Here is a 10,881-nt window from a genome sequence, read left to right on the forward strand (position 1 = left end):
TGTCAGTCCAGGGTCTGTGGACCATCATTGCTCCATTTGGACCTGCCACTTAGACCAACGGGAATGAGAGTTCAAGTCTTTCCTCATCGTCGTCTGTTCATGGTCCTCGTCCACTTCTGGTGTCACATGAGTGGTTGTAGGAGCCTCTCACTGCGTCTCCAGTTGTTCCCAGGTCTTCATGTGACTTGTCTGGGCTGTCTAGTTGGGACATGGCGTGTGCGGCCTGCTGCATGAGGTTGGCGACGGAGGAGATCGTGCTTGTGAGGTTGCTGGCAGGAGTGCTGGTTGGAGATGGGTCGAAGTCAGGCCGTCTTGGTGTGGGCGGGCCTTGCTGTGCTGCTGGACCGGGTGGAGGGGCCACATATGGTGGAGAGTTCAGGATCCACCCTGTGCAGTGAGGGATAGAGAGAAGAAGATTTCTGAGAAGCTTTATCTGCCTCTTTCTCATTTGGTTTATCTACTTTAGACATCTTTTTACACTATTTCTTTCTTTCCCTACTTTCAGATTCATCCTTCCACATTTTCAAACTTCTTTTGTGACTTTATATCATTTCTGTAACTTTTTTAACCTGATCTGTTAAATGATCCTCCTTGAGGAAACCCACATTCATTAACCCATTCATTCAGATGTTAACAACTCATTTCACCAAACTTTTTCTTCATGAAAATGACTTTAGGCCCTTCAGGTGGAGGAACCTGGTTAATTCCCTGTGCACCCATTTTGAGGCACAGTCAGTGTACACTTATACTTTAAACACAGTCGTCACCGTGAGTCTTTGGATTTGTTTAGGGCACAATCAAAGTTAAATGCTATACACTAGAATTCTCCACTACATCTCAGAGGGAAATTATTGAAAATGAATGACAATAAAGGTTAATTATATAACACTTGGGGGGGGGGGGGGGGGCTTTTATACTCATTATAGGTAACGGTAATGCTGTGCCTGTGGCATTGCGGTGAAGTGGGAGCTGAGGAGGAGGTGAAAGGCTGCAGAGGGTCAAGGGTGAAGATGGAGAGGGTGCGGAGGTAGAGGAGGGTCGTGGGGAAGGTGGGCTGGGGTCGGATCGGGGACGAGGGGCTGTTCAGTGTTTGGTTAAGGCCAGATGGCAGGAGAATGGCGTCTGTAGCCCCTGGTCCGTGTGCTGTGCAGTGAGGGGAGGAATGCTCTTCTTTTCTTTTCTTTTTCTCGGCGAGTGGAGACTCGGAGGGACTGCTGTATAACAGTGGATTAAGTCCCACATTCCCTTTTTAATCTCTCTATAGTCACCACTCAGCTGTTTGCCCTCAGGTCTACTGCCCCTCTACCTCCCACTGCCTGTCTGTTGATGTTGGACTCACATAGAGTACACACACACACACAGACACACACACAGTGCAGAATGACCATAGACAGGCACCCCATCACTTGAGAGAATTTGATCACAGATTGGGACTGAAAGTCATTCCGAGCAAACATTTGCAGCGCTGTACTTCCATCCTCACTGTGTCGATTGTTTTCTAGGACTTTTGACACTCACACATTTGACATTTTATTTTGGGTCCACAGATGAAATGTGAGCTTCCAAAACCATGTGTGACCAATAACATCTACCGTAAACTCCACTGATCTCTGTCAAACATAAATAATTCCGCTAAATGTGTGGCAAAGTCACGATAGAGAACATGCAAATGTAATGTTTTGAAGTGGGCTGAAGTAAATAAATTGGGCTTTTTGATAATTAGAAAATGTACCTCAATAACTGTAGGATCAGACAAGTCGTGTGTCAGCTATTATCTCACTTTTTAACAAGAATAAACGTCTGGTTGTGGCTCAAAAAAGTGAACATGGGTTTCACAGGTTTCGGATTAAAAAACCTTACGTCACTGCTAGTTTTCATGGTTATTGGTATGACATCAAACACGGGTAAAACGGCTGAAATGCGTTATTTGGGGTCGGGGCTAGACCTGATACTAGCTTTGACGAGACTGGAAATCTGTAGATCCCGCTCACCCCAGCTCTCGTTAAATTCTTTAAAGGGTTATAGTTCATTTTAGTTAATGCCAATTGGTGCCAATTATTATGCACATTGTAGGAGCAAAACAACTGTTGAAATGAACACATTATTCGGGGGACAATTTGATACTTTCTGAACTCAAAGTGTGTCGTGATTGCGCCCCAGTGTCAGCGTGTCATTATCATTAGCTAATTAGCATATCTCAGAGTGCCATATACTGAAGATGTGATCAACATTGCGAAGAACATGGACAGTTATACACAGTCAGCACTTTTTACTCCTAGACCACATTTTTTCTTGATCAGATCATTCACTTATTTTATTATGCCAAATACATGTTATCATTTATTTTGCCAGTATCATATCAATTCTTCAAAAGAAATAAAAAATGAGCAGTTGCCATTCGGTTTTCCTCGTCTGATGCAATTCAAATTGGCATCAGAATCCTTGGATTGAAACCAAGCATACGTATATGCTCCCGCATGCATCAAGGGTGAGAGGAAGCAGTACTTCTAGGAACCCAGAGGCCCCACTCCAGACCAGAAAGACTTTTTTTCTTTTCTGGGAACCCCATTAAAAGCAGTCATTTTCCAGAGCCCTGGGTTAACCTTAGGCCATAATAAAGCTCTTTACGCCTCCAGATAAATGTAAGAGGAGCCCTCCCCACTTTACCACCAGCACTGCAGCACCACTAAAAGGCTTCCTGCTCTCCCATCTTTTTATTTTTTCCTCCTTCTCCTTTCCCCTTCACGTCCCTGACTTTCTGTGAGGATCAGATCAGCAGAGTGCTTTCAGGAATTCGGGGAACCGGATAGAGCCGGGACATGCAGGTGTATGGTACAGGGGGGGGTAATAAGGTGCTAAGAGGCGCAGAAGGCAGGAAGGGAATGACGTCAGAAGACAAAGACAAAGCACAGGCTGGGTAATTTACTTTTTATATTGTGGATAAAGAGGAAACGATGGAGGAGAAGTAGAGAGTATTTTTCATTAGAGTCAAATTTAGGACATTCAGAGACCCTCACTCTGATAAACCATGTCTTGTTTGTTTTAATTGAGGAATTTACACTTGGTAGATTCAGGTCATGAATCTCATCCAATCGTCCTGACAACTTAAGAGAGAAGACAACACACAGCTAATCCACATAATGCAATAATCTTTATAATCAACACATGTCTTCCACGTTGTGATTAGCGGAGTGGCACGGTGGTGCCGTGGCTCTGGGAACCTGCCGTCTGGATTAGGCCCTTCCGTGTGACCTGTCCAGGGTGTACCGCACCTCTCGCCCGAAGTCCAGCAACTGTATTTTATATTTTGGAAGAAGAAGAATTCTTAACTCCACTCACTAACTTTTAGTGGGGCTTTCATCCACATGTCATGCTCTTCCTCAGTGGATAAAAGTAGCTGTATCTCATTAGCTCTGTCAGAGTAAACTCCACCATTACTGAGATGCTGTTGAAAGCTTGTGACTGGACATTAAGTTTTAGGTTTCTTTTTTGTTAAAATACTTTCTCCAAAGACACTCTCACACACAACCTGTTTTATATCTTTTATTCAGATGTAATGAGTAATGAATATATTCCTCTCCCTGCGCACAGTGTTCCATGTAATTTTTATGTCCTTTGATTTGAACTGACTAACTAAATAAATTAACTAAAAACTCAATTAAACAGATTTTATAGTATTGATGGATTGAATCAAACAAGTCATTTGTTCAAATCGATTTCAACACATTTATCCCAACGTTGAAGAATTGATGTTCTGCTCATGCAGTACCTCCACTGCCTCACAGTGACTTGTCACATTTTCCTTGGTGGTAATGTTACTGTACGGCAGTCCCTTACCTATATCCATGATTTAAAATGCCCCCTCACATTACTTCTCAGATGGATCAATGTAATGATCATCTGTTAGCACTGCTCGCTAGAACAGCAGTCTACTGACTGCATTTTGTGAATGCCCACTTACACACTGTCATTTTTTTATTAAGAAATCTTTTCAGATGATTTAACTTTTTCTCTTTTTTGAGCGATAGACTATATTTTGAACACAAGGTGACACCCCTAGTCCAAGATTTACGAGCAAACAAAATTACATCAACCAGCGGCTTACGGCAGGGCTACGGTATACAGTCTGAGAGCAGTATGGAGGAGAACAGAAGGAAAAAAGGTCACGAAGGACAAAAAAAAAAAGGAGGGTGGAGGAAGAGGAGGGAATGCCTGCTAGGGCTAATTAGAGCAATAATAGGGGGCCAGAACATGCGGAGGAAACTGGAAGGGGTCGACATGACGGGCAGGGTGGTGGATGGAGAAGGAGGGGGCGATGCGATGAGAGGGAGGGCAGTGGTGGGAACAAGACCTGGGCCTTCCCCGCACTAGGGAGATGCTAGGTAATGTAGGGTGGCTTTCTCGGCAGACATAAAATCGCTAGAGCAAACCGGCAAAATGCCCCATGGTCCCGAGCTCGGCCTCTGCAAGAATAAATACCTGCTCCTAGAAAACCAGACAGCCATTTGTGTAAGTATACCACACGGCTATTCATGGAGCCATGCAAGGAGCGCATCTATCAGCAGGGTCCCTCCATGTCCATTCTAGTTACAGTAGCTCTATGTCGGTGGAAACCCCTGGGAGGTCCTGTGTCGTTGGGAACTCTCGCCTCTTGTTAGCCACTACATGGCTACGGTTCTTTGATCAGCTCAGCTGACTCTTAAGCTCAGCTTAGTGCGGCAGGGGTCTGGAAAATCTGGGGAGAGGGAGAGAGGTAAAAGTTGGGGAGGGACGATGGAGAGAGGGAGTGACTGATGGCACCCACTGAACCATGCATCCTCTGGCCAGGAGTTGGAGGGAGGGGAAGAGGGAGGAGATAAAAGACAAGGAAGGTGATGGGGGATAAGCAGGTTGAAGAGGACGGAAAGGAGGGGTCTCCCCTGACAGTCACACGCTTCACTACTGCCATCACCAGAAGGCGCTGACCCAACGGCTGAACTGAAGCCAGGCATGAAAGCAAGGTTGACCACAGTGAGTTTAGGAAACACTGGGATGAAAAGAATTCGCAGGACGCACGGCCTCTGCATGTCATTAGATGAACAGGACTATGGAGTGTTCATGGAAAGTGCTCTCGCCAGCCTCTAAGTATCCAAAATGTATAAAATAATTAAGTATCCAAAATGACATAATCAGAAGCAATTAGGACATCAGTCAACAACAATAACTTTGCCAAACATTTCAACTCTCAAACTGTTTTTCTCCTCCACATTCTGAAGATGTTGTTTTTTTTTGTCCAGCATGGCACTTGATGCTGCTGAGTAATTTGGGGGGGGGGGAGATGCTCTGTTCAACTCCATAATGAGCAGAGCCAACAGTCTCTTCAGGGGCACTTGAGCCCGGCCAGAGGAGCTCTCCTTTGGGGCGCAGAGATACATTATACATTTCTGTGCTGAGTTAGCATTCATTCAGACGCCACCTTCTCATGTGGGCTCTCCAGGGTGAAAAACGTCGACAGGAAAGGCTTGACGTGCTGCAATTACTGGAGGACCCTACAAGGTCTCTGGGAATACTGCAAACTCATGTACAAGCTTGCATACCAAGCGATGTGTAGTATCTTCCAGATGTATGACTGCGTGCAAATTTCCCTCATGTGACATCAAAGTGATGCTGCTTCACTGAATAATCCCTATCCGTTTCTTCAAAAAGTACTAATCCACAACCCACCTGTTGTGTTACATAATACTCCTCCAATACTGTTTACATGTCCACATGTGTTTCACCGTAACCCTGACAACACCAGATAATCTGATAGGCCCCTGATGTCTTAATTGTGTGTGCATGGGTATGAGACTCTGCTAACTTCATTTGCTGGTTTCCTGTTTGGGGAGAGTCCACTCAAAGAGATAAGAGTAGAGAAGGGCTGCATTCACATCGGTAATGGTGCTGGAACACAGACCAACACTACATGGATCTTTGGCAGGGGCGTCGTTAGGCCTGTTTTAGGGGGGCTGAAGCCCCGCTAAAATGTTCTTCAGCCCCCCCAAATAATTTGGCATTATTGGCTTTAAAAAAAAAAAAATTTTTTTTTTTTTTTTTGGTGATGTCATTAAATTAAACTATTGTCTCTCACATGGACAAGTTATTTATAACTCTAACATGCTACATATGTGCATGCGTTCTGGTTTGTATGTTTTCTCCCCCTTCAAATTACAATCCAGTAGCCTATCATCATACTTAACGATGTAAAGTTGACACTGTCAGGTCCATTCTCCATCCATTGTGTGCGGTCCCTTTAAGAATTAGGATTTGGGAGTGACGCGGATATGAAAGCTAGTTTATCCGTCTTTCCTTTACAAGCAGGAAAATTATTTCTCTCTTTATTTGAGAAAAGTTCATATTTGTGTTGTCAAATTTCACTATGACCCTGAAATTCTGTCTCTTGTGTTATCATATACTGAATGCAAGTAAAACTATAGAGCAAAATCACACTCTTTCTGATTGAACCAATCTATGAACTGTCTGAAACAATGGATATCCATGGCCCCAAAAGAAATTGCCACGCAAACATGCCACTTCCCTTTGGGCTAAGCCCCCGCTTTCTTTGTATCATAGAAACGCCCCTGATCTTTGGGTAAAGTCACATGGACTGATGGACTTTGTCAGAACTGTAACATGTTCACCAATATCATTGTGAGTTCACTCTTATCCAGTTATTTCAGAAAGAGGGTTTACACTTAAGTAACTTAAGTTGAAAGTGAAAGAAACATGATGTTTCAGAGACCTTTTCTACTGAGAATTTTAACAGAAAAGTAGTCATTTAAAACATTAACCCACATTTTAAATAAACATGCTGGCTAGCCCTACTGATACTTCTTAAAGAACTATGAAAACTGTTGGCAGTGCAATCTGATCGGGACACTCTAGGAAAGAGTTATTGTTGAATTTTATAAATGTACATTTTCAACACTGTGAACACCACAAACCACATTACATGCACCTTCATTGTGTTGGGGTGAGCGAGATACTGTATCACAAAAAAAACTACGCTAACAATGTTAGGATCACACCGATTTACTGTAGCACATGCATTGCACTTCTATAACATTCAGACTCACAATGGACAGTTAACCAAAAAAGTTAACCAGAAAGAACCAGAGATAACATCTTGGTATCCACACTGCAACTAGAACGCCAAAAGGGCACGCCTAGATGATAACCGGCAAGTTGCCAAATTCTCGTTTGATGGTTGAAGTTATGACCTCAACAGGTTTAAGTTAGGCATCGACCTCGAATGGTTAAGTTTAGGCATTGACCTCAACTGATTTAAGTTAGGTATTGACTTCCAATGGTTAAGGTTAGCCATTGACCTTGAATAGTTATGGTTAGACACTGTCCTTGAATGATTAAGGCTAGGCATTGACCTTGAATGGTAAAGTTAAGCATTTACCTCAAATGGTTAAGGTTAGATATTGACCTTGAATAGATTAGGATAGGTTGTCGGGCAGTGCGTCTCGCAAGAGTTTTCGCATGTTTTCACAACTTGTGGGTAACCATCGAGATGCGACCAACTGAAAGCTTCATCTGAGATTCCACTATGCTATGGTAGTAGCAGCTAATGTAGCCTCAAGCAGAGATGAGTCTCTCACAACCAATAAGCGAGCAGATGTAGTTGGGGGAACAAAAGCAAAAAGCTAGCTCTTGTGACCTGTCCTCTCTGAACAACCTTCAGAGCCATCTTTCAAACAAGGCATTGTTCATATGCCTAAAGGACGTACAGTATATTTGCCTTTACCTGACAAGTGACCTCGTGGCTGGGGTGAAAAAAAGTGTGACCTTTCAACAAATTCTCACTCCCAGCTCGTCAAATACAGACACTTGGTCAGTGGCTATACGTTTCAAACTGTGACGCTCTAGGTTCCCCTCTAGTGTCAGCTTTGGATGTGTCAGGGACGGCGTGTCCGTTTTAGCTGTACATGCATACAATGTCTTTTCAAAATAAACTTCCACCATAGATTTAATTCGTTTTTAGGTTTACTCGGTTAGGTTTAGGCAACAAAACATCCATGGTTTCACACAAGACAAACTGTGTCCTCCTGGGTGAAAGTCTGTCTTTGTCTGAAGCTTATGGGTTTACATTGGAGTTTGTTGAAAGTCCAGTGCGTCTCATACAGACGCTAAAGGGTGCCTCGGTGCGTTGGTATCAGATACCAAGAGCCACTGACAAAGCGTCGGTATTTGACGAGTTGGGAGTGAGAATGGGTTGGACTGTGGGACATGGACATGTACATCACAGTAAAAGCTTATTTGTATTAGCCCCGATAACAATCTTTCTGTAACAGTAACAAAGTAGATTTAGTGGCCATAAACTGAACTCAACAGTACCCATGGAGGTGGCAGATGTGAATAAATTATAAGTAATTTGAACTTTTATTTGTTGTTGTTTGCTCTAAGCCTACAGGCAGTGAGTGTTTGACACTCAAAACATTGCTGAGTGGAGTTTTTCCACTTGGACTGTACCGTTGTAACCTCACCAATGGCAGGGTGTTGTTTTGATTCAAAATCAGAAAGCCCCCAGCGCTCCACCCACCACACTTGACCTGTACAGAGCACTTGTTTTCCCTCATTTTCATCTCTTCTCGCCTCTAGTGCTCAGCTGACCTCTGTGCTCTGACCACAACTCACCCCATATGGCAAGCCCCTCATTAGACACTGCAAACCTGAGCACACAGGGGTTACGGTCACACATACACCAGGAATATGCAAACCTATAACAATAGTGTGGATGAGAAGGGCTTGGAGGATAATAAACCAGGGTTGTTTTGGACCATATAAATAGAATAGGAGTAGAAGGGACATTCCCGTTCAAATCCACGTAGCAGGGCGGTCAGAGCGGCGACCATTTTTATGTGTACCGTTGAAATTTCGGCAGCTGTTGCGGGCTAACTTCGTATAAGCTAAACAGACTTATGGCTAGTTGCGGACTCACTGAGGTTTTGCATTAACAACCAAAACGAGTAGTGTAGAGTATAGAGAGTGTAGAAAGCCAGAGTCAATGAGTACAATTTAACAAGCTCATGCTTCATCCACTCACTCTTATCATAGCGTTGGAAAGCACATTGCTTTTTCCAGATGAGTGACAACTTTGTTTGACTTAAATTAAGTAACCAGTGTAGCATTAAAGCATGACGGAATTAGCAAGCTAGCTGTCCGCTAGTAAGCTAGCTAGCTTGCTAATTCCACCATGCTTTAATGCTCCACTAGATACAGAAAATGAGCCAAACAGCTGGCTGGGTCTAATGGTCCCTCTGCCTGACTCCCACCACTCCGGAGAAGAACAAGCTACCTAGCTAGCTAAGCAGCAAACCAACTTCAGAGCTGCGACCACACATTACAGCCCCACTGAAGCGTGCTGCCACCATAACAAGAAACAACAATTGGCATTTTATTTTGTACCAGTTAAATGACCAAGGAAAGCAGTTCAATGTCCTTTTTACCCTCTATTCTATTTCTATAGAACCGTGTGCAGAGCTCCATGTCTCGCCCTTTCTACCCATATATGTGTGTGTGAATGTTCGAGAATGTGTACGTGTAGTTAGGAGTTTTCAAGGACATGCTCAGTGCCGGATAAGTGCGGTCACATGCATGTTCACATGTTCTGTTGTTTTTGTGATGTTATGGTGGATCAAGTTCATGGTTCAATTGGTAGGAGAGGTGAGAGAAAGGGCAAACAAAAGAGTGAACGGCTAACACATGGCATCAAGTGAGAAAAACCTAAAGTGAAAAAAACAGTTAGAATACCAACAGCATCCTTTTTGTCCTGCTTTATATTTTGGTTTATTCTTCGGTGAGCAATACTTTTTTTTTACATCCAAAGTCTGTTGAGACCAACCTTGAGAGTATAGGCAAGAACATGTTGTGTAGACAGGCTGTGTGTATGTGTGTGTGTGTGTGTGTGTGTGTGCGGGGTGGGAGTGAGACATGTCTCTTGCAGATGTGAGAAAACGGCCATGTCTCCGGGACCGAGTGTGTGGACAGTCTAATTGGCAGAATAGAATGATGTGGTTAGTCTGAAGGGAATTGAAGGTAATGTAATGAGTTGAGTTGAAGCAGAGCTGATGGGGGCGCGCAAACTGTGGGAAAGCTCTCCAAAAGACACGCCAAACACTGGAGTGTGTCTGCATTTGCAGCTCATAAGGATGTACAATCGGGTGAGCTCTCACACTCTCTCTTCATTTGTCGCGGTCACCATGGTGATGTGTGTTTGTGTGTGTGTGTGTGGGGGGGCTTGCCTCGGAGGCCCATAATTCACAGAGAGCCTGTCTGGCTGTGACACGTCCTTTTCAGCCAGGCATTGTTTGGATGCTGATTTACGTGTGTTTGTTGCACTTTTACCACCACCTCGTCCACACCTCCAGCGGGGGTGGCAAAACCTTTAAAGGATCAACACATCCGAGACCAGAAACAGCATGGCGTCAAAGTTTCTGATTAAATGATAGCGATACAGATAGAAAGTCAATCGGATGTGAGCAAATTATGCAAGAAAATGCCATTAATTCATTGTGACTTGCTGTTTTTCCCATCTTTTTCTTTCCCTCTCTGTTTGAAACAGTGTTTGTTTTCCCGACCAGCCCACCCCCTTCCCTCCCAGTGGGCGTTCCTACATCACAGAGGAGCCCAATCACAGACGAGCCCTCTACCCCATCCCTCCGTGGTCAGCCTGTTAAGGATTTTTTGTGTTCACGTTTTTTTTCTCCTTTTTCTTCTTTTTTCTCCAGCTACCCCTCGTTGAGCCACTTGAGCCAGGAGCAGATGGAAAGATTGTAGTGGGGGGAAAGTAAGCAAGCAGCACAGAGTAAGAGAGAGAGAGAGAGAGAGAGAGAGAGAGAGAGAGAGAGAGAGAGA

The sequence above is a fragment of the Anarrhichthys ocellatus genome, unplaced genomic scaffold (genome assembly GCF_004355925.1).
Source record: "Anarrhichthys ocellatus isolate YVR2014 unplaced genomic scaffold, GSC_Weel_1.0 scaffold100, whole genome shotgun sequence".
NCBI lineage: Eukaryota > Metazoa > Chordata > Actinopteri > Perciformes > Anarhichadidae > Anarrhichthys > Anarrhichthys ocellatus.